Consider the following 25,604-nt stretch of genomic DNA (forward strand, 5'->3'; position numbering starts at 1 on the left):
GCGTATCAAAATTTTGATCGAAGAGTTGAGTTTTACGGAGCGTCTGAAAGCAAGAAATGGAGATAAAGAGGCAGAGAGGTTTAGGGAAGGAGTTCCACTGCTTAGGGTTTAAATAGCTCAAGGCACAGCCAATAATAGTGGGGTGAATGGAAGAGGGGGGTAGTGGGGGGCGGTTATGTAAGAGGCTAGAGTAGGAGAAATGGAGCGTACTGAGGTTGGGAGCTTATAGGGCTGGAGGAGGTTACAGGGTTAGGGATGGGTGAGGCCATGGAGGGATTAAAACAGGAGGATGAGAATTTTAATTGTTTGCATTACAGAATTGGGATCCAGTGCACTCAAAAGTACTTTATTGGCTGTAAAGCGCTTTGGCATATCTTGAGGTCATGGCAGGTGCTATACAAATGCAAGTTCTTTCTTTCTTTCAAATGAATTTTTAAAAGAAGTATAGACTGTCCTTTGGCAGTATAGAACTTGAATATTGCTGAAAATAGAGACATTTTGTCAAAGCTTTTTTCTTGCGCTCATCAGGACATTTCGCAAGAATACCAATATAAAGGAAAGCAACTCATTTACACTGTATGAGAAAAGAGTGCTGATTGGTTGGCAAGTGGACTCTGATTGGTAGAGGCATTGCCATGGAGACTGCACCAGTTGCCTGTCAGTCACCATTAACTGCTGCATGCTCCATGGCAACGCGTCTACCAATCAGAGTCCACTTGCCAACCAATCACACTCTCTTGTCATACAGGATAAATGTGTTGCTTTCCCTTACATTGATATTCTTGCAAATTGTCCTGATGAGTGCAAGACGAAAAGCTTCAACAAAATGTCTCTATTTTCAGCAAAGTATAGATCATCCTTAACAGCAGTGGATATATTATAATCTAATAATATCTATACTGATTGAGCTGGTTCCCAGGTCTAATTCTCAGTCTATGTTGACAGAAAGAACTTACATTTATATTGTTTCAACCGGGTGAGAAAGGGGTCTAAGGGTTCCGTCTCAGCCTTTGCCTGATTTAACCGTAACAGGGTTTAATTTTTAAAAACACCGTGTTTTTAGCTCCCCCTCAGTGAATCCTTGCTCACTGCTCTCCAATTGTAAGGCAAAGAAATCAACCAGACAGGTTTTCTTAGATTTAAACAAGAAAGGTGGAAGTTTATTAACTTTAAACTCTAATTCGGTTAACGACCACGAATACGCGATGCGACCACGTTAGCATGCATAGGCGATAAACACACGCAGATAGAGATAGAAAAATAGAAAGAATAAAGGGAAAATTTGAGGCAATAACTGGGATTTATTTAAGGTCGTTTGTGTCCGATGTAGTGTCTTTGATTGCCGATAAGTCTTGCCATTTGTTGGGGCCCAGAGCATGCTTTAAAACTTGTTTCGATGTTGAAGTTTAAGTGACTTCAGTGGATTGGAGATTCATGAGAGAGAGAGAGCTCGCCAGGAGAGAGGCTCTCCTCTAATAATATAATAAAAACAAGAAATGCTGGAGTCACTCAGCAGGTCTGGCAGCATCTGTGGAAAGAGAAGCAGAGTTAACGTTTCGGGTCAGTGATCCTTCTTCGGAACTGACAAATATCAGAAATGTCAAAGGTTATAAGCAAGTGAGGCGGGGATGGGGCAAGAGATAACAATGGAGAAGGTGCAGATTGGACAAGGCCACATAGCTGACCGAAAGGTCATGGAGCAAAGGCAAACAATATGTTAATGCTGTGTTGAAAGACAAAGCATTAGTACAGATAGGGTGTTAACGGACTGAAGATTGAACAGCAACAAGTACAAACATGAAAAAAAAACAGTGGGTAAGCAAACTGAACAAACTAAGATGAAATGAAATAAACATACAAAAAAAAAGTTGTAAAAAATGTAAAAAAGAAAAAATAGCTGAAAATAAAAGTAAAATGGGGGGCCCGTCATGCTCTGAAATTATTGAACTCAATGTTCAGTCTGGCAGGCTGTAGTGTGCCTAATCGGTAAATGAGATGCTGTTCCTCGAGCATGCGTTGATGTTCACTGGAACACTGCAGCAAGCCCAGGATACAGATGTGAGCATGAGAGCAGGGGGGAGTGTTGAAATGGCAAGCAACCGGAAGCTCAGGGTCCTGCTTGCAGACTGAGCGGAGTGTTCCACAAAGCGGTCACCCAGTCTGCGTTTGGTCTCCCCAATGTAGAGGAGACCACATTCTGAGCAGCGAATACAGTATACTACATTGAAATAAGTACAAGTAAATCGCTGCTTCACCTGAAAGGAGTGTTTGGGGCCTTGGATAGTGAGGAGAGAGGAGGTAAATGGGCAGGTATTACACCTCCTGCGATTGCAGGGGAAGGTGCCATGGGAAGGGGACGAGGTGGTGGGGGTAATGGAGGAGTGGACCAGGGTGTCGCGGAGGGAACGATCCCTTCGGAATGCTGACAGGGGAAGGGAGGGGAAGATGCGTTTGGTAGTGGCATCATGCTGGAGGTGGCGGAAATGGCGGAGGATGATCCTTTGGATATGGAGGCTGATGGGGTGGAAAGTGAGGACAAGGGGAACCCTGTCACGGTTCTGGGAGGGAGGGGAAGGGGTGAGGGTAGAGGTGCAGAAAATGGGCCGGACACGGTTGAGGGCCCTGTCAACCACAGTGGGGGGGGATTCCTCGGTTGAGTGAGAAGGAGGTCATATCAGAAGAGAATCTCCTCTTCCAGGTTCAGTTGCAATCTGACCCAAACTGTGCTGTGAGCAATTCAAACAAAACCTGGGCCAGCAGGTTAGTCAAGTGACTAGCTGTTTTAACAAACTCCTGCGTTTGTGGATTCTCCATCCTCGCAGACACCCTGGAATGCTGGCTTTCTTACACATTCAATGTCTGGTGATCAAAATCCATTTGGGTTAATTGGATCAGGGAGTCGTTCTATTGTCTCCAGGCACTGTCTCTTAGTATGCAAATGTTTTCCAGCCACTGCTGATTTCTTTAAACAAGTCATTTCTTCATTCCACCAAAATTTTAAATTAATGCTCATATGATGAAATTAATATGCCTCATTCTTGGCAGATGGGGTCTTCACGACAATGTACTGTATGTTTTATGAGCTCAGGACACCCAAAAGTGCTTCACAGTCAATTAAGTGCATCCACTTTTGTAATGTGGCCTAATGCAGTCGCCAATTATGTATCATTTATGTAGAAATATTCTGCGAACAATAAGGACATTGCAGGGGTAATTATCAAACTTCGTATTCCTGGCAGGAAGTTTCATCAGAGTCAAACATCAGAAACTCAGGCATAAAGGATGTGAAATTGATCTTCAGCAAAAGCATGAGATGGTCGATAGTGAATTAACAGCTCATTTAACACCACAACATTTCTGTTGAATTAATGGAGAAGGGAATCAGGCATGGTACAAAACAATCTTGTTGATTTGCTATTACCCATCTAACTTGGGTTGGAAGTATTCTTGGAGCTGTCATCACATGACTTCCCACCTCCATCTATCCCACACACACATTGGTTGCCCAACATGCCCATACTTGTGGCAGCCTGCTTTCTCACGACTATTCAGAGAACAAATAGACACTTCATTACCCTATTGGATGATATTTGACTGTCAGTCGAAATGGCTTCTTTCCCATCTCAGATATTTTTGTAAAAATTAACCTAAGGGTTCAAATACATTTTTAAACACTTTTTTATTGCCCCTAAAAGTTTTCTCCTAAACTTTGGAGATGAGTGTTTAATTCCTGGAGATTGCAGGGCAATCCTGGAAGGTTAGCAACACCTATCCATCCTACACTACTGCTGAAATATCAATTTGATCCCACAACTGCCAAGGATTATCACAAAATTGTGAGCAGTGCCTTTCCAAATATTCAGTAAGTATGGCCGCCCCCCCCCCCCACCCCCGCCATGGGAGGGTGAGGTCGGAATGTTACCCCTTGTGGCTCAGCTTTTTTTCTTCGGAATTAACTCTGGCATCAGATTTGGTGGAATATATTTAGTGGTCTGATGAAATGTTGGAATCCGATGCAACATTTATCTTTGTGAGTAACAGGAAGATGAGAGAAATAGTCACAGACAAGGGCTCTTTGGACTGATCCGTCTGGAAAAATGAATAACTTCCCCTGCATCATGTCATCTACCTCGCTCAGGAACAGGTCTAAGTAGGTGGCTCAGTTGGTGGCACTTTGACCTCTGAGTTAGAAGGTTCTGGGTTTAAGGTCCACTCTAGAGCTTGAGTAAAAAAGTGAAGGCTGATAATCCAGTGCAGTACTGGTGGAGGTGCTGTCTTTTAGACGAGATGTTAAACTGAGGCCCCATTTGCACAGTCAAGTAAAAGATCCCAGGGCACTATTTTGAAGAAGAGCAGGGGAGTTATCCCTGGTATCCTGGGCCAATATTTCTCTCTCAATCAACATCACAAAATCAGATTATCTGGTCGTTATCACAGTGCTGTTTGTGGGAGCTTGCTGTGTGCAAATTGGCTGTCACATTTCCTACACTTCAAAAGTTCTTCATTGGCTGTAAAGTGCTTTAAGATGTCTGGTGGTAGTGAAAAGCGCGATATAAATGCAAGTCTTTCTTTTTTTGTTTATAAGATTTTCCCTTCCACCACTCTATCTGATAGACAGACCATTCAGCTGATGTAGTTTGCATGGCATACTCCCTTACCATCTATTTTAAACTATTCTAAATTGATTCTTGAGATAATGAACCTGTCCTATGAAGAGAGATTGAGTATAATGGGCCTCTATTCATTTAGAAGACTGAAAGGTGATCTCATTGAAATGTATGACATTCTTAGAGGCTTGACAGGATGGATACTGAGAGGGGTCATATTCTCGGAATGAGGGATAGGCCATTTAGGACAGTGAGGAGGAGAAATTTCTTCACTCAGAGAGTTGAGAATCTTTGGGATTCACTACCCCAGAGAGCTGTGGATGCTCAGTTGTTCAGTTTATTTAACACAGAGATCAATACATTTTTGAACACTAATGATAATCGAGGGATATGGTAGGAAAATGATTGATGTAGAAGATCAGTCATGGTCTTAGTGAATGACAGTGCAGGCTTGAGAAGCTGTATAGCCTTCCCCAGCTCCTATTTCTTACGTTTTTATGTTCTCTCACTAACTTGAACGTATGCCAGGATTCCACCCCATTTACGGTGGTCCTTTAAGTTCTGGTAATCTTCCATCTTCCTCATGTCAAGGGGGTATTTTTGGGGATGTTCCCATTCTTCACTATACATCTATAAGGTTTCAGAGCATCCTATGCCTGCCCTCAGTTGGTGTGAGTTGCATTGAGAGTTTTATGAAGACTTCAGATTTTCCCTTGCTCTATGTGAGATGTCAGTAAATAAATCATAGAATCATAGAATGTTTACAGTACGTTGTGTCCTTGTCGGTTCACTGCAAGAGCACTCAGCCAGTCCCACTCCCCCGCCTTTTCCCTGTAGCCCTGCAAATCTTTTCTCTTCAGATAGTTATCCAATACCCTTTTGAAAGCCATGATTGAATCTGCCTCCACTACACTGTCAGGCAGTGCATTCCAAATCCTAACTACTCATTGCGTAAGAAAACTTTTCCCCATATCGCCTCTGGTTCCTTTACCAATAACTTAAATCGACAATCGGAACATTTTCTCTCTACTCTGTCTGGACCCCTCATGATTTTGAACGCCTCTATAAAATCTCCCCTCAACTTTCTCTTCTCTAAAGAGAACAGCCCCATCTTCACCAATCTATCCACATCACTGAAGTCTTTCATCCCCGGAACCATTCTCATAAATCTTTTCTGCACTCCTCCACGAAAGTTTTTTGTCAGGCATTTCCAGGGTCATCTATCCACCATTATAACAGCAACTCCAACCCTCTAAAATAAAAGCAAAATACTGCGGATGCTGGAAATCTGAAAGAAAAACAAGAAATGCTGGAACCACTCAGCAGGTCTGGCAGCATCTGTGAAAAGAAAAGCAGAGTTAACGTTTCGGGTCAGTGACCCTTCATCGGAACTGACAAATATTAGAAATGTCACAGGTTATAAGCAAGTAAGGTGGGGGTGGGGCAAGAGATAACAAAGGAGAAGGTGTAGATTGGACAAGGCCACATAGCTGACCAAAAGGTCATGGAGCAAAGGCAAACAATATGTTAATGGTGTGTTGACACACCTGCCTTGACCATGCAATTCAGCCCCATCTTGTGCTCTGGGCCTTTGTGATTGGCTGCACAGGAGTGCAGTCACTGCTTCACCAGTGGTGGAGAGGAGCCTCAGGGATTCCTGGATCTAGGAAATACATAGGAAGAGGAAACATAATATTAACATCTTGAGTATAGAATCATTATCACACCCTGCCCTACGATGATTCATTTCACATGGATTGCGGCCAACCTTAACTGAGCAATGGCAGCCTTATGTCTTTCCACAGGAGAGAAAGTGGCGCTTGTCCATATATTTTGTGATCAGTATGAAGTGCAGCTAAATGAACACCTTTTTGAATCCATTCACTCCCATTGTAAGGAACTGCAATTGACGAAACCCCTCCTCATTCACCCCTATTTTAAGGAGCACCAATGGACCAAACCCCCTTCCAGTTACCCCTATTGCAAAACCAAACACCCTCCCATTGTAAGAACTAAACCCTTTCCCGTTCAGTCCTATTGTAAGGAATTCCAATGGATGAAGCCACTTCCCATTCACCCTGAATATAAGGAATTCCAATGGACTAAACCAATTCCCATTCACTTCCATTGTAGGGAACAAACCAAACACCCTTCCATTCTCTCATTGTCTAGAACTAAATCCCTTCTCATTCACTCTCATGGTATAGAATCCCATTGAACTAAACCCCTTCCATTTAGTCGTAAGTTTAAAAGTCCAAATAGAACAAATGCTTCCATTACTATCTCATTGCATAGAATCCCAATGCACCAAACTCATTTCTACAATTTTTATTGCATATTGACCAAATTCTAATGAATCAAACCACCTCCCATCACTTCCAGTAGAAACAGAACAAATTTCAAAGCATGAAATCCTCCCTGTTCAGTCCCACTGCATTGAACTCCGATGGAGCAAACCATTTTCCATTCAATTCCACAGATAGAGCTCCCAATCAAGGCATAAAATGATTTGTAATTATCCACTTTATAATACTTTGTACACTAAATATAATTAGTCCATTACTGAATTTTGCTTGAAGATATCTAACAACTTCTGTGGAAAACAGATGCTAAGAGTTTTCTGTAGTTTCTGTTTCAATTTAATCACTGAATGTCTGATTAACTGGGCTGTGGTGCAAAGATTTGCCAATTGCCTGTTTTTATCTGCAGTTTGTAGAAACCCTGAGTCAAGCATAATTCTGATCCAAGCATAACATTACTTGGCAAACTGCTTACATGCTTATCAAGATCGAAGCTTTAATGGTGTTGCTACAGTGCAGTTAACTCAAATCCTCTACATCAATGAAGACAATGAGTTTGAGGCCAGGTCCAAGATCTCAGGAGAAGAATTGCAACTAAGCAACTGCAACAGCCACCACTGCATCAGACCTGTGAATATTAGTACTACTGTCCATTGGAAGAGATGAGGACACACTTGTTTCTTCAGATAGATGCTAATGGTTTTGTGGCAGTATTGAAAGAAAAGCAAAGAGTAAGGTTCCCCCCCAAACCAAATAACACAAAAATAGATTGGTCAGCCATTGCCACTTGTGGGACCTTGCTGTGTGAGCAAAATGTCTGACACCTTCATGTAAACAACAGTCACTGCACTCCAAAAGTGCATTGCAGAGTGCTTTTGACAAAATAACAGGGCTCGATTGCCAGGTGAGTACTTCTTTCTTTATTCAAAGCACTGAGGAGGAGCTCCCGTGTTCTCTGGCCATTAAGCATTTGGGCCATCAGGCCTGTGCCAGTTCTTTGAAACATCCATCCAATTAGTCTGACTTCTCTTCTCTTTCCCCATAGCCCTGCACATTGCTCTCTTTCAAATATTTATCCAATTCCCTTTTGAAAGCTATGATTGAAACTGCCTTCAGGCGGTGCATTCCAGATTATAACAACTCACTGTGTAAAAGGAGTCTCCTCATCCCCCCTCTGGCTCTTTTTCCGATGACGTTAAATTTGTGTCTTCTGGTTACTTACCCACACACCAGTGGAAAGAGTTTCTTTTTATTTGTTTATCAAAACCCTCCATGTTGCTTTGAAATGGTATTGGGTCCCTTACCACTCGAGCTGCTGCCACTGTTTCAGGCAGGACGCTACTTGTAACATATCATACATAAGACTTTGCAATTTTGAGACACAATAGCAGAAGTGTGTGCCTCCGATGCTCAGGTTTTTGCTTGAAAGGCCTACCCAGGGCTCCCTCATTCCTCCCTATCTCTGTAACCTCCTGCAGTCCTTCACCCGCTTTGAGATCTCTGCGCTTCTCCAATTCCGGCCTTTTGTGTATCTCCAATTTCCATTGCTCCACCATTGACGGCCATACCTTCAGGTGCCTTGACCCTCAGTTCTGTAATTCCCTCCTTAAGCCTCACCACCTCTCACTCCTCCTTTAAAACCTACCTCTTTGACCAAGCTTTTGGTCACCTGTCTTATTAGGAACATAGGAAGAACATAGGAGCAGGAGGAGGCCACTTAACCCATCGAGCCTGTTCCTTCATTCAATGAAATTATGGTTGATCTAGGACACAACTCTAACACACATCTTTGTGTGACACCACTAGTCAAATCCTGCCAATTTGAGTACCTGCCCATAACCCCTACACTCTCTCTCTCTCTCTCTCTCCCCCCTACTGCTCAGCCAGTTTCTTAACCAGGTCAATATTTTCACCTATGTGGCTTGGTGTCAAATTTTGTTTAATAACTCTCCTGTGAAGTGACTTGGGAAGTTTTTGCTATGTTAATATGCTGTAAAAACCAAAAACCTTACAAGGTGTTGTTGCTGGATGCTCTTCATAAAAGTCGCCTGAAAAATACATTTGAAACTGATATTTTTCGTGGAGCAGGCTTCCATCTGGCCCTGTAGAAATCACCAGCCTTTGTGCCAACACCACCCCCCCCCACCCCCCACCAAACCCCCCCCCACCAATGACCCAGCACCCCATACCCTGCCCCTGCAGGCTCTGATGTCCGCTGGCTCCCTGCAGGAGCGGAGTAATTTCCTGCCCATCCCCCGTCCAGCAGATTACCCGAGAACGCCGGTTTAGTGTACACAGCTCGCTCACTGCACACACATGTGACCCTGACCTCAAAAAATGGCTCAGGCCTCACAGAGTTTACAACAGGCAGGCCCACTCTACTCACTGGTGTGTGGCAAAGATCAAAATCAACCCCCCACGTATTGAGTATTTATTTCAATATAGCATTTATATTAACTCTTCATAATGATCATTCATCCCCAAATCTATTTTTTGGTGAATTTGTGTAGCTTCTAACTCATGACTGTCAATCTAATTCTAATTGAACACGAGATTATAACAAAAAAATTCTCCTAAATTTTGCTGCCTGCATGCCAATCTCCATCTGCCCTCCATTTAGCTGCCTGTATTTTCAATCTTCTTCCACCTTTCTTTCTTGATGGCCATAGGTGAAATCCTCTTCCTCAGCTCTCTATTTTGGTGCCAGTGTGTTTAATCACCCTCAGAGAGAGGCTAAATGCAATGAACTGTCATCTTCTACCCAGCTCGGCACTTGGCCTGGGCTATGCCTGATCTGGAGACAGCTGGATTCTGATCATACAGCTGTAAAGGGCAATTAAAACAAAAATAATGAGAGGGAAGTTTAACGGCCCAAGTCTCCAGTACCTTCCAGCGCTCCTGCAGAAGCCCTACTTGATACAGAGGTCTCCTGAATCTGCTGGTCAAGCTAATGACAGTGATACAGTGATTTGATATAAACCTTACACCTTTTCAATTTCAATTGGAAACCTCTTGAAACTAACACTTCCCAACTCTGATTTGGGGCCAGTGTTGAAACTGGTGCTATCTACGGGGAGGTTATATGGAAACAGATCCAAGGCGATAGGCAGTTCCTGTTCTTTCTGACCCTCATTAGTGCTGATGAGGAGGAAATCCAGTCCAAAGCACTAACATCTGTTGTGCTGGCTCGCATGCTTGCTGAAAAATGAAGAATTCAAACCCACTGGCTCGTGCTTACTGGCCGAATGCCTGACTCTTGTCTTCAAGCACTGGTGGGGGAGGGAGGCAGGGTGGTCGGCAGCAGGAAAGGTTCAGTGTATTGTTTTAGTCATTGCCGTGATGTGGGCATCACTGACAAGGCCGGTCATCACTGCCTGCTCCATGAAGGTGGTGGTGGGCCACCTCCTTGAACAGCAGCGTGCAACGGTTTGATACAACTGAGTGCTTTGCAAAGCCAATTCAGGGGACAGTTAAGAGTTGCTGTAGGCCCAGACTGGGTAAGGGCAGCAGGTTTCCTTCCCAAAAAGGCTTAGTAAACCAGATGTGTTTTTTCCAACAATCCAACAACTACATAGTCATTCTTTTCTTTCTAGATTTATTTTAATCCAATTGAATCCAAATTCCCAATCTGTCATGGTGAGATTTGAATTCACATTCTACTGAATAATTATAATAAAAACAAGAAATGCTGGAGCCACTCAGTAGATCTGGCAGCATCTGTGGAAAGAGAAGCAGAGTTAATGTTTCGGGTCAGTGACCCTTCTTCGGAACATTCCTACTGAATAATTAGTCCAGGATTAGTGAACTAGTGACATAACCATCATGGGTAGCCGTGCCTTCAGCTGCCTGGGCCCTGCTCTCAAATTCCCTCCCTAAACCTCTCTGCCTCTTACCTCTCTGGCCTCCTTTAAGAGTCTCCTAAGACCTACCTCTTTGACCAAGGTTTTGGTCATCAGTCCTAATATCTTTTTATGTGGCTCAGTGTCAAATTCTGTTTGATAACATTCCTGTGAAGCACCTTGGAACACTATATAAATGCACGTTGCTGGTTGTTGTTCCACAGATTAGAGATCCGGAAATGATTTCAAGTAGGTGATGGTACAATGAGTCTTGATTCCAACACTATGCAAATGTATACAGACAGCAGGAAGATCCTGTAACATGGTATGATTGATATTCGAAATAAACAGGAGAAAAAAGTCCAGAGAAAGAGTATAAATAAAGCAAAAAAAACCCACAAGGGTTTGCATTTGAATATACTGAATCATAGAATAATAAAGAACGGAGGAGCCCGTGTCTGTGCTTGTGCCAGGTCTTTGGTAGAACTATCCAATTATTCTCACTCTTCCTTGCTCTTTCCCCAGAGCTCTGTAAAATTTTCTCCTTCAAGTATTTACCCAATTCTCTTTTGAAAGTTACTCTTGAATCTGCTTCCAACACCCTATCATGAATTGTATTCTAGTTCAAAACAACTCACTGTGACCCAAGGCTAAGATGGACTTCCCTCCTGGTTTAAATTCTTGGGTGCAGAGTATCCAATGCTAGAAATGGTTAGGCAATTGGAAAGGTCTGCAGAGTCACTGCTCCTCTCCACAACCTTATAGACACCTTGGGCCTATAATAACGAGCTTGAAGCCATGAATTTGGATTCAGATTTGGGAATCAACTTTCATCTCATCTGGAGAACACTGAAAGTCAAGTCTGTGTTTGTGCACTCCAGGCTGTACCATGTAAACTAGCAAAGTCCCAAGTTTCATTCACGCTGTGCCCTGAGGTTGGCTTTTCTTCTCATTTGTTCCTGGGATTTCAGTGACTCTGCCAAGTTCATATTTATTGCCCTCAGGGTATTAACACCAGGAATTCTCTCAGATATTCTCCTGACAGCTACCATAACTTCGGCAGAAGATTGGTGGAAATCCAATCAGGAGAATCCCTGAGGAAATTCCCAGTGTAAGAACCGACCCTTTGTGTGGAACTGGAGTCCCATGTGGACCAGACTGCATAGAGATGTCAGGTTCGTTCCTCTGAAGGACATTGATGAACCTGATGGATTTTCCAACAATCTGGCAGTTCAATAGTTATTTTCCAGCTGTTAGCCCACAAATTACCGGATTTATTAAATTTAGTTTCACAACCTGCCAGTCCAGTGCCAGGTTACTGTACCACAAAGTTGATCCCAGCTGAACCACCTTGGGGCAAGCAGCGAGGGTGTAAATGGGACAGGGTCAGTGGCAGACGTCCAGGGGGCAGGTACATCCACAAGTTTTATGCCGTGATGTGTTGCACAACCCTGTTAATGGAGCCACTTTAAATTAGCTGACCTCATACTGCCTCATAAAGTTCCTGTCCCAAGTGCCCAATGGAAAAAGGTCACGCCATTGGCAAGCAGGCACCGCATTATCAGTTGTTACATCCCTTCACATCCATGATCATTCCCCAGCACCTGAAAAGTGTGGATTTCCCCAGGGGTAGAAGTTAATTTTCAACCCCCAGGTAAAATATTGGTGACAGTAGAAATGTCGCCCATTATGCAACTCGCCCTCTTTTCCTTTCGGATGCGGTTAGTTTTTCAACTGAGGGTGAATGTTGATGTCATCCCTTCCTTCTTGAATCTTACAGGCTTTTGAAAGCCCACCAACATCACACAGAGCCTTTGTGAGCTAGCTATGTAGAATCATAGAATTAGAGAATGATTATATCACAGAAGGAGGTCATTCAGCCCGTCGTGTCCGCGCAACTCAGCTGGTCCCATTCCCCCGCCCTTTCCCTTGCAAATGTTTCTCTTCAGATAATTATCTAATTCCATTTTGAAAGCCCTGATTGAATCTGCCTCCACCACACTCTCAGGCAGTGCATTCCAGATCCTAACCACTCGCTGAACCTGCCTCCACCACACTCTCAGGCAGTGCATTCCAGATCCTAAACACTCACTGAACCTGCCTCCACCACACTCTCAGACAGTGCATTCCAGATCCTAACCACTCGCTGAGTAAAAAGTGTTTTCCTCAAGTTGCCATTGGTTCTTTTGCCAATCATCCTAAATCAACGTCCTCTGGTTCTTGGCCCTTCTGCCAATGGGAATAGTTTCTCTTTATATTCTGCCCAAACCCCTCATGATTTTAAACACCTTTATCAAATCTCCACTCAAGCCTTCTCTTTTCTAAGGAAAACAGCCTCAACGTCTCCAATCTATCCATGTAACTGAAGTCCCTCATCCCTGGATCCAGCCTCGTAATTCTTTTCTGCACCCTCTCTAAAGCCTTCACATCCTTCCTAACATGTGATGCCCAGAACTGGACAAAATATTCCAGTTGAGGCCAAACCAATGCTTTATAAAAGTTTTCACCATCATTTCCTTGCTTTTGTACTTTATTCCTCTATTTATAAAGCCCAGGATCCCATATGTCATTTTTAACCACTTTCACAACCTGCCCTGCCACCTTCAACGATTTGTGCACATATACCCCTGGGTCTCTCTGTTCCTGCACCACTTGAGAATTATACCCTTTATTTTATATTGGCTCTCCTTGTTCTTCCAACCAAAATGTATCACTTCACATTTCTTTGCATTAAATTTCATCTGCCACGTGTCCGCCCATTCTATCAGCCTATGTCCTCTTGAAGTCTATCACTATCCTCCTCACAGTTCACAATACTTCCAAGCTTTGTGTCATCTGCAAACTTATACATTGTGTCCTTTATACCCAAGCCTGTGTCCTTAGTATATATCAAGAAAAGCAATGGTCCTTGAACCAAACCCACAGTATATCTTGCTCCAGCCCAAAAAGCAGCCCCACACCACTACTCTCTGTTTCCAGTCGCTTAGCCAACTTTGTATCTATCCTAATACTTTTATGCCTTTTATGTCTTCGGACAAAAGCAACTGCCAGTTTTAAGCCCTGCTTCATCAGCGAGTTTCCACCCAATCGTCCACACTCTAGACAGCCACGTAGGTTGCTGAAGAGAGTTTGACAATTAACAAGACAAATGAGTATGAATAACGGCAGGTTTGTGCATCGATGGGCTTCAAATTATTCCTTAAAAGCAAGAGCTGGACCTGTTTCTTGCTAGTGTGGAGATCACCCCGTGCAAAAGGTCAGTGCTGCAAGGAATTAGCAGGGCCAGAGTGATCTCCTTGAACTATTATTGACCACCATGGGGGATCAGTGAGGAATTTCCCCAAATTGGCTTGGGCTTTTTATAGCCACTCTGTGGAAATCACATGCTTTCCGGTGGGGTGGGGAGTATATACATTGTTACAGACAAGGTATCATCATTGTATGGGGCAGGCTGGATGAGCAAGAGGGTCTTTTCCTGTTTGTAAATCCTGTCATGTTTGGAATGAATCTGGAAGTTGATTTGAGGACTCTGACAATGGGGTTGAAATTTATTTATTTAGAGATACAGCACTGAAACAGGCCCTTTGGCCCACCGAGTCTGTGCCAACCAAGAACCACCCATTTATACTAACCCTACAGTAATCCCACCTACCTACACTAGGGGCAATTTACAACAGCCAATTTACCTATCACCTGCAAGTCTTTGGCTGTGGGAGGAAACCAGAGGACCCGGCGAAAACCCACGCGGTCACAGGGAGAACTTGCAAACTCCACACAGGCAGTATCCAGAATCGAACCCGGGTCCCTGGAGCTGTGAGGCTGCGGTGCTAACCACTGCGCCACTGTGCCGCCCAATGATAGAATAGCAAGAGGTCCTTTAAAATCATCACATTTAACTACCAGTGGAACCTGAGTTAATGGACAGAAAACAGACCACAATAACATGACACAATGTATAAAAACATTAAGTACTGTGGAGGAGGGCATTCCCCTGCTCTGTACGTGTCAGCAGCATCAGAAACATAGTGTGAAGGTTTTTTATGTTTGAGATTTCTAGTGAATTGGAAATGGGCTATTTGTCACTAACACACAGTGACTATTTATCAAGATCAGAGTTAGTAGGGCGGAGCAGTGAGCTGTTGAATGTAATAGCCACACAAATATGACTCTCTTTGTACTGACCCTGAATCATGTGACTCATTTACACTGATCCTGTACCATGTGACCCATATTGTAGCAGTACTGTACCATGTGACTCACTTCACACCAATTCAGCCATGTGACTCACATTGCTCTGAACCTGTACCATCTGGTTCGGACTCTGCTGACACCTTATTACATCACTCACTCTGCATCGACACTGTATCACGTGAACCAACCTGTATTGATAATATTCACGCATGTGGTGGAAGCTACCAGACAAGTGACACATACAGACAAAGGCCTCCAGTGCAGGAGGGTGAACTTTGCTCCACTTTTGAAGGATGGAGCCATGATCTAAATGAGAGTATTGATGCTGGTTTTCTCCTCATATCTGTGCCAGTTGTTTCAGGCAATGGAAAAAGAAACTTCATGGAAGGAAGCCTTACATGTCGTGGCTGTGCGTCACTAGGTGCCTTCCCCAGGAACTACAGCATTTAGTACATTCTTTATTTCTCAGTGGGGCTAGCCATCACTTGCCTAGACCAAAACCCAACCAGGGAGGTAGGGTGGAGTAGAAGAAAATGGGAACCAGGCCATGAGATGGGATTGTAGCGTGTTAGAGGTAGACTGTTGATCCTCGACCCTTCAAAAGTGGTGTTGAATAATAAAAACCAGGTGGCTATATCAGACCTTTATAGTCCAGTGTTAAATATTATTTTATGTCACGCTCAACTAACGCAGTCATGTTTTCTATGAACATTGCCATACTGCATGTCGATCAATCTAGCTGAAAACCTTCAATAAGGACTTTATGAAGTGAAGTTCCTCCTTAACGCCCATTATCTGCCTCCCTCAGATAATCTATGGGTATATGCACAACATGGTGTAGAGAGGAACCAGGTAAACCAAACAGATTCAAGGTTTGTTTTCTCCAACTATGCAAACCTAACTTGCCTAATGTTTGGGTGGGTAGATGGAGCTACAATACCAATCAGTCATGGTCTAATTGAATGGTGGAACAGGTCAGGGAGCTGAATGACCTCCTCCTGTTTCTATGGCCCAGGGAGGGGGAGAAACCTTCAAATGATAATAGGGCTTTGGGATATGGTTGGGAAATAAATTCTGTTAAGGTTTCTAGCTCCTGCTCACCATCCAGTGACCCTTCTGGAAGGTGCAGGCACGTTGACATTGAGTGCAGACAGGAATTAGCTGTGATGGTGTTCTAGGCCCCCCAAACTGAACAGTAAACTGTTATTGACCGTCAAGAATGACTACTTGGATGAGGAGGGCTCTCATGGACATATATGACAGAACAAATCAGATGCCTCCAGGAGAGGAGGAGAGAAAATTGAGGTAGAGTAGTCACTTCATTGATTGTCGCTGGGTCAAGATCCTCGAATTCCCTACCTGGCAGCACTGTGGAAGCACCTTCACCACAAAGACTGCAGTAGTTCAAAGAGAAGACCCAGCATCACCTTGTCAGGGAGGGACAATGAGGGGCAGGCAGTATTAAATGGCAGCTTTGCCAGCGCCGCCAACATCCCGAAAATGAATTTTAAGAAGTTAGTATCTTAATCTAATTTTCTTTCTGTTTGAATCTCCTTTTAAACAACCAAAATAAAACACAACTTTCAGGCCAAGAAAGATTAGCATTTTTTTGTCATGTTCTGTAGTTTGTCTGAAATGTAAGCTCCATCGCCTCAGAGTCCGAAGATTTTGGGTTCAAGTCTCATTCCAGAGACTTGAGGATGCAATCCAGGCTGATATTTCCAGCACAGCAATAAGGGAGTGCTGCACTGTTGGAGGTGCCGTCTTTCAGATGAAACGTTAAAACTGAGGCTCTGTCTGCCCTCTCGGGTGAACGTAAGAGATTCTGAGGCACTATTTCGAAGAAGGAAAGGGAGGCTCTCCCTGGTGACCTGCTCAATATTTATCCCTCAACTAACACCTAAAACAGATTATCTGATCATTACCGCATTGCTATTTGAGGGAACTTGCTGCATGCAAATTACTGTCGTGGTTTCTACATTACAACAGTGACTACACTACAAAGCTGTAAAGTGATTTGGAACATTCTGAGGTTGTCCAATCCTTCTTAATCACAAATATTATAATGTTATCTATTAGCATTTCGTTTAGAGAAAAAAAGTTGAAAAGATGTTGATTAAAATGGTACATAATGCAAGTCTTTTTTTTCCTGAGGTTGAGGAGAGGTTGTTGAGGGAATAGTTAGGGTGGGATGGGCATTAAATGGATAACAGTCAACAGCCTAATTTTCCAACTGCTGAATTGCTCCCATGTTAAATCCACAGAATCTGCCTTGATTACAGGAGCTGAAAGTACCAAAACAAAGTAAATAAGTAGTGGGGAAAAAGAAATAACATCCCAGCCGGGGCCAGAGCAGAGGCACAGCACGTGTTCCTGCCAAAGGCCCCAACCAGTTATGAGATTCAGGCTCTCTCCAACCTGACATCTGGAGGCCAGCTGCCTGTAGACAACAAGGCCTGGGCCTACTTGAGGACAGGCTGCCCCCTGCTGCACAGGAAGTGTAAAAGCGCCCCAGAGAACTACCTCTCTCCAGCATCAAATCTCCCAATTACAAATAAATTCTGTTTCAGTCTTAGCTCCTTATCAAAACCAATATTAGTGCTTTTCATCTTTTTTCTTTAAAAGAAATGCTAACATTTAGCACTGTTTTATTTATAAATAAGAAAGGTTTGTGCTTTTCATGACCACAGGATATCCCAAAGTGCTTTGCAGCCAATGTAGTCACTGTTATAATGTAGGAGAAGCATCAGCCAATTTTCACAAAGCAAGGCCCACAAACACCAATGTAATAATGACCAGGTAATTGTTTTTTTTTGTAATGTTCATTGAGGGATAAATATTGGCCAGGGCACTCCTGCTCTTCTTAGAAATAGCAGAGTGGGATCTTTTACATTGACCTGAGCGGGCCACAGTTTAATGTCTCATCTGAAAGTTGCCACGTCCGACAATGCAGCACTCCCTCAGAATCGCACAGGAGTGTCAGCCTAGATTTTTATACTCAAGTCCCTGGAGTGGGACTTGCAAACACAATCTTCTGACTCAGAGGCAAGAGCGCTAACAAGGCTGAGACAGGGTGGGAATGCGAGTGTAAGTGTTGGACATCCTCTATATGTTTCTGTGATTATGCGTGTGTGCACGTGTGTGTATAAGCATGTAAATAAAGGAGCTGAACATTGAGTCAGTGTCAAGAACTTCTGTTGATCTTTCCTGCTCTTTTCTGTCAGTCCTGAATTTTGGGTTGAATGCAAATAAAGAATCTGCACATATATCTCAACACACACTGCTCTGCTTTGATGTTGTCCAAATCTTGGCAAATGCTACTTTGGTGTCTGCGTTCTCGTGTTCTGAGCAACGCTCCTTGTTAAATGTGTCATTGTTCAAAAGCCAAAGACATCTCCATGTTTGTTTCTTCAGGAGCCCGCTTCTGTTAAGTGTGAGCAAATTTGACAACTTTCTCTCAAAGCAACAGCACAGTATGCTGCTCTGAATCTAAGATCTTATGTTGCCATTGTATGAATGCCAAGCCATTTATTCTTCATCTGTCTGGGGGTGTGGGGGTGAAGGAGGTGAGGTCTAAGAGCTTATTTAACTCAGCTTAAAGGGGCAGTGCCATTAACCCCAGAAGACCTAGTGAGCTAAGTGAGGTAGGTAGGTGGAAATTGGCTTGAGATCATTGTAAGTTGGAAAGAATACATATGTAGATGTTCAAATGAGGATAGGATTGGCTTGCGCATAATGGTTCAGTGGTAGAATAGCTCGACAATGATCAGCATCCCGGAAAGATAGTCTAGTCAGGGCACAGTGTTCAGTACCTTTTGAGACTCTTCAGATACTGAAGCAGTCCATGCCCACAAGCAGCAAGACCTGGATAACATTCAGACTTGGGCTGATAAGTAACATGTAACATTCGCCCCACATAAGTGCCGGGCAATCACCATCTCCAACAAGATGTGTAAGGTGGGTATGGTTTTAGAAACTATGATTAGGGAAAACATTAATGGACACGTTGAGAGATTTGAGTTAGTTAAGGATAGCCAACAAGGATTTGTAAAAGGCAGAACATATTTGACTAATCTAATTGAATTTTTTGATGAACAGAGAATGCTGATGAAGGGAATCCGGTGGATGTTGTTTACATGGATTTTAAGAAAGTGTTTGATAATGTGCCACATAAAAGGCTGGTTAAGAAAACTGAAGCTCATGGAATAGGAGGGTCAGTGTCCAAGTGCATAAAAAATTGGCTTATGGACAGAAAACAGCGAGTCATATTAAATGGTTGTTTTTCAGACTGGAGGATGGTAGACAGTGGTGTTCCCCAAGGGTCAATGCTGGGACCACTGCATTTTTGCCTTAAATAAATGATTTGGATCTTGGAATACAGAATAAAATCTCAAAATTTGCTGACAACACCAAGTTTGGAGGTGTGGCAAACAATGAGGATGGTATGAACTGCCTGCAACAGGATATAGATAGGTTAGCAGAACAGGCAGAGAGATGGCAGATGGAATTTAATACTGACAAGTGTGAGGCGATGTATTTTGGCAGAAAGAATAGGGAGAGGCGATATATACTTAATGGCACAGTTCTAAAGAGTGTGCAGGAACAGAGGGACCTGGGGGTACATGTGTATCGATCTTCGAAGGTGGCAGGACATGAGAGAGTGGTTCGCAAAGCATATGGGATCTTGGGCTTCATAAATAGAGGCATTGAGTACAAAAGTTATGCTGAACCTCTATAAGGCTCTGGTTAGGGCCCAAATAGACTATTACATCCAGTTCTGGTCACCACACTTCAGGAAAATGTGAGGATCCTTGAGAGGGTGCAGAGGAGATTTACCAGATAGGTTCCAGGGATGAGGGATTTTAGCAACAAGGATAGATTGGAAAAGCTGGGTTTGTTCTTCTTAGAGTAAAGGAGATTGCGGGGAAATTTAATAGAAGTGTACAAGATTATGACAGGCTTAGGTAAGTTAGACAAGGAAAAGCTGTTCCCATTAACAAATGGTACAAGGACAAGGGGATAAAGATTGAAAGTTTGGGGCAAAAGATGCAGGGGGAATATGAGGAATCATTTTTTTACCCAGTGGGTGGTAATGACCTGGAACTCACTGCCCACAAGGGTGGTGGAAGCAGACATGATCACTGACTTCAACAGGAAGTTGGATGGGCACCTGAGCGAAGTAGACTTGCAGGGCTACAGGGATCAAATCAGGAAATGGGACTGACAGCGTAGCTCCATGGAGAGCTAGCATGGACTCGACGGACAGAATGGCCTCCTTCTGTGCTGTAACTGATTCTATGACTCTATAAGAAAGAATCTAACCATCTCCCCTTGATGTTCAATGCTATTACCTTCACTGAATCCTCCACTATCAACATCCTGGGGTTACCATTGACCAGAAACTGAACAGGACCAGCTGCATAAATACAGTGGCGACAAGAGCAGGTCAGAGGCTGGGAATCCTGAGGCGAGTAACTCACCTCCTGACTCCCCAAAGCCTGTCCACCATCTACAAGGCACAAGTCAAGAGAGTGATGGAATACTCACCACTTACCTGGATGGGTGCAGCTCCAACAACACTCAAGAAGCTCGACACCATCCAGGACAAAGCAGCCCGCTTGATTGGCACCCCATCCACCAACTTCAACATTCACTCCCTCCACCACTGACGCCCAGTGGGAGCAGTGTGTACCATATACAAGATGCACTGCAGCAACGCACCAAGGCTCCTTTGGCAGCACCTTCCAAACCACGACTCTACCACCTAGAAGCACAAGGGCAGCAGAGACATGGGAAAACCACCACCTGCAAGTTCCCCTCCAAGTCACACACCATCCTGACTTGGAAGTATATCGCCATTCCTTCAACGTCGTTGGGTCAAAATCCTAGAACTCCCTCCCTAACAGCACTATGGATGTACCTGCACCACATGAACTGCAGCGATTTAAGAAGATGGCTCACCACCACCTTCTCAAGGGCAATTAGGGATGGGCAATAAATGCTGGCCTGGCCAGCGATGCCCAAATCCCATGAAAGAATAAAAAAAACTCAAGGGCGGACAGGAGAAAAGGATGGAAAATTGAAATTTGCAGCATTCTAAAACTCAGCTGAATGAATGAAAGGAATAATTTGCATTTATATAGCTCCTTTCATGACCTCAGGACATCCTGAGGCACCTTTCAACCAATTAAGTACTTTTTTTTCAAAGATTATTCACTGTTGTAATGTAGGAAATGCTGCATCCAATTTGCACAAACAGCAAAGATACATCAGCAGATAATGCACTTTAGGTGATGAAAATAGAGGGATAAATATTGGATCTGATGTCCCATAGTGCCATGGGATTTTCACGTCCACCTGAGAGGGCAGACAGGGCATCATCTGAAAGACGGCACCTCCAACAGTGCAGCACTCCCTCAGAGATTGAAAGACTTTTGTTAAGTCAGGCTATCAAGGGATATGGAACAAAGGTAGTTAAATGAAGTTGAGGTGTGATTCAGCCATGATCTAGTTGAATGACGGAGTAGGCTTGAAGGGTTGAATGACGTAGTCCTATTCCTAATATTGCTATTATAGACAAACAACAAGGAAGGCTTTTGTGATACTGTGGTTTGCAAATTAGAAGCCATAATCAGAGCAACTACAATGGAGACAAAGAAACCAAGGGAAAGGGAAGGAATCGAACCTGGAGGGGCACAAATATCCTAGCTGCGAGGTTTGCTAGCGTCACTCGGGAGGGTTTAAACTAATGTGGCAGGGGAGTAGGAACCAGAGCAGTAGGACAGCAAGTGAAATAAATGAGGGGGAACTAGTAAATAAGGCCAGTAAGACTAAGAGGAAGAGCAGGCAGGGAGATGTTGCGGAGCACAGCGGGACTGGTGGTCTGAAGTGCATTTGTTTCAATGCAAGAAGTATAACAGGTAAAACAGATGAACTTAGAGCTTGGATTAGTACTTGGAACTATGATGTTGTTGCTATTACAGAGACTTGGTTGAGGGAAGGACAGGATTGGCAGCTAAATGTTCCAGGATTTAGAAGCTTCGGGCGGGATAGAGGGGGATGTAAAAGGGGTGGGGGAGTTGCATTACTGGTTAAGGAGAATATCACAGCTGTACTGCGGGAGGACACCTCGGAGGGGTCATGCAGTGAGGCAATATGGGTGGAGCTCAGGAATAGGAAGGGTGCAGTCACGATGTTGGGGGTTTTCTACAGGCCTCGCAACAGCCAGCGGGAGGTAGAGGAGCAGATATGTAGACAGAATTTGGAAAGATGTAAAGGTAACAGGTGGTGATTTTAACTTCGCCTATGTTGACTGGGACTCACTTAGTGCTAGGGGCTTCGATGGGGCAGAATTTGTAAGGAGCATCCAGGAGGGCTTCTTGAAACAATATGGAGATAGTCCAACTAGGGATGGGGCTGTACTGGACCTGGTATTGGGGAATGAGCCCGGCCAGGTGGTCTAAGTTTCAGTAGGGGAACATTTCGGGAACAGTGATCATAATTCCCTACGTTTTAAGGTACTTGTGGATAAGGAAAAGAGTAGTCCTCGGGTGAAGGTGCTAAATTGGGGGAAGGCTAATTATAACAATATTAAGCAGGAACTGAAGAATTTAGATTGGGGGCGGCTGTTTGAGGATAAATCAACATCTGACATGTGGGAGTCTTTCAAACGTCAGTTGATCAGAATCCAGGACCAGCATGTTCCTGTGAGGAAGAAGGATAAGTTTGGCAAGTTTCAGGAACCTTGGATTACGCGGGATAGTGTGAGCCTAGTCAAAAAGAAAAAGGAAGCATTCGTAAGGGCTGAAAGGCTAGGAACAGACGAATCCCTTGAGGAATATGAAGACAGTAGGAAGGAACTTAAGCAAGGAGTCAGGAGGGCTAAAAGGGGTCCTGAAAAGTCATTGGCAAACAGGATTAAGGAAAATCCCAAGGCTTTTTATACATATATAAAGAGCAAGAGGGTAACCAGGGAAAGGGTTGGCCCACTCAAGGACAGAGAAGGGAATCTATATGTGGAGCCAGAGGAAATGGGTGAGGTGCTAAATGAGTACTTTGCATCAGTATTCACCAAAGAGAAGGACTTGGATGATGAGCCCAGGGAAGGGAGTATAGATAGACTCGGTCATCTCATTATCAAAAAGGAGGAGGTGTTGGGCGTCTTGTAAAGCATTAAGGTAGATAAGTCCCCTGGGCCTGATGGGATCTACCCCAGAATACTGAGGGAGGCAAGGGAAGAAATTGCTGGGGCCTTGACAGAAATCTTTGCATCCTCATTGGCTACAGGTGAGGTCCCAGAGGACTGGAGAATAGCCAATGGTGTGCCTTTGCTTAAGAAGGGTGGCAAGGATAATCCAGGAAATAATAGGCCGGTGAGCCTTACATCAGTGGTAGGGAAATTATTAGAGAGGATCCTTCGGGACAGGATTTATTCCCATTTGGAAACAAACGAACGTATTAGCAAGAGGCAGCATGGTTTTGTGAAGGAGAGGTCGTGTCTCACTAATTTGATTGCGTTTTTTGAGGAAGTGACAAAGGTGATTGATGAAGGAAGGGCAGTGGATGTTATCTATATGGACTTCAGTAAAGCCTTTGACAAGGTCCCTCATGGCAGACTGGTACAAAAGGTGAAGTCACACAGGATCAGAGGTGAGCTGGCAAGATGGATACAGAACTGGCTCAGTCATAGAAGACTGATAGGGTAGCAGTGGAAGGGTGCTTTTCTGAATGGAGGGATGTGACTAGTGGTGTTTTTTTTTTTTTTAGATTAGATTAGAGATACAGCACTGAAACAGGCCCTTCGGCCCACCGAGTCTGTGCCGAACATCAACCACCCATTTATACTAATCCTACACTAATCCCATATTCCTACCAAACATCCCCACCTGTCCCTATATTTCCCTACCACCTACCTATACTAGTGACACTTTATAATGGCCAATTTACCTATCAACCTGCAAGTCTTTTGGCTTGTGGGAGGAAACCGGAGCACCCGGAGAAAACCCACGCAGACACAGGGAGAACTTGCAAACTCCACACAGGCAGTACCCGGAATCGAACCCAGGTCCCTGGAGCTGTGAGGCTGCGGTGCTAACCACTGTTCTGCAGGGATCAGTGCTGGGACCTTTGCTCTTTGTAGTATATATAAATGATTTGGAGGAAAATGTAGTTGGTCTGATTAGTAAGTTTGCGGACGACACAAAGGTTGGTGGAGTTGTGGATAGTGATGAGGATTGTCAGAGAATACAGCAGGATACAGATCGGTTGGAGACTTGGGCAGAGAAATGGCAGATGGAGTTTAATCCGGACAAATGTGAGGTAATGCATTTTGGAAGGTCTAATGCAGGTGGGAGGTATACAGTAAATGGAAGAACCCTTAGGAGTATTGACAGGCAGAGAGATCTGGGCGTACAGGTCCACAGGTCATTGAAAGTGGCAATGCAGGTGGATAAGGTAGTCAAGAAGGCATACGGCTGCTTGCCTTCATCGGTCGGGGCATAGAGTATAAAAATTAGCAAGTCATGCTGCAGCTGTACAGAACCTTAGTTAGGCCACATTTAGAATATTGCGTGCAATTCTGGTCGCCACACTACCAGAAGGACGTGCAGGCTTTGGAGAGGGTACAGAAGAGGTTTACCAGGATGTTGCCTGGTCTGGAGGGCATTAGCTATGAGGAGAGGTTGGATAAACTTGGATTGTTTTCACTGGAATGATGGAGGTGGAGGGGCGACATGATAGAGGTTTACAAAGTTATGAGCGGCATGGACAGAGTGGATAGTCAGAAGCTTTTTCCCAGGGTGGAAGAGTCAGTTACTAGGGGACATAGGTTTAAGGTGAGAGGGGCAAAGTTTAGAGGGGATGTGCGAGGCAAGTCCTTTACACAGAGGGTGGTGAGTGCCTGGAACTTGCTGCCGGGGGAGGTGGTGAAAGCAGGTACGATAGCGACGTTTAAGAGGCATCTTGACAAATACATTAATAGGATGGGAATAGAGGGATACTGTCCCCGGAAGTGCAGAAGGTTTTAGTTTAAGCAGGCATCAAGATCGGTGGAGGCTTGGAGGGCCGAATGGCCTGTTCCTGTGCTGTACTGTTCTTTGTTCTTTGAATTAACTATCGTGGCACTCTGCGGGTTTGTAATCAGCATCTATGGAAGCTGTACAGGACTCTGGTTAGATACAATCTGGAGCACTGCATACAGTTCTGGCCACCGCACCTCAGAAAGGATATATTGACCTTGGAGAGGATGCAGAGCTGACACTGGGGCTAAAAGGCTTAAATTATAAGGACTGGTTGCATCGACTAAGCTTCTATTCCCCTGAATATAGAAAATTACGGAGTGATCTGATTGTTGTGTTCAAGATGATTGAACTGTCTCCCCCAAAAACTATTGAGATTGAAGGTCAATTAAAAATTTCAAAACTGAGGTCGATAGATTTTAGTTGGTAAGGGTGTTAAGGGTTGTGGAACCAAGGTAGGTAGATAGAGTTAAGACACCAATCAGCCAAGATCTAATGGAATGGCGGAACTGGCTTGAGGGGCTGAATGGCCTGATGAAGAAAAAGGAGTCCAGGAAGGGAAAGGATATTTGCCTAACAAGTAAGGATGCCTTCTCCAGATCAGAATGAGGACAAGAAAGAGTAGCAGTACAGTCAGCAATGTTATGAGGA

The 25,604-nt window shown here is 44.0% G+C and overlaps 1 long non-coding RNA gene across 1 annotated transcript in view; it reads right to left on the minus strand.

The window, feature by feature from the left end:
* Positions 1–797: 797 nt before the first annotated feature.
* The window catches only part of LOC137371676 (uncharacterized), a 34,474-nt gene continuing 9,667 nt past the window's right edge, over positions 798–25,604 (minus strand). Inside the window, exons 2-3 of the long non-coding RNA XR_010975265.1 lie at positions 6,155–6,270; positions 798–1,528 (exon numbers count right to left, since the gene is read on the minus strand). This is a non-coding gene — a long non-coding RNA (uncharacterized lncRNA). The remainder of the gene's footprint in view (positions 1,529–6,154; positions 6,271–25,604) is intronic.

The sequence above is a fragment of the Heterodontus francisci genome, chromosome 7 (genome assembly GCF_036365525.1).
Source record: "Heterodontus francisci isolate sHetFra1 chromosome 7, sHetFra1.hap1, whole genome shotgun sequence".
Classification (NCBI taxonomy): domain Eukaryota; kingdom Metazoa; phylum Chordata; class Chondrichthyes; order Heterodontiformes; family Heterodontidae; genus Heterodontus; species Heterodontus francisci.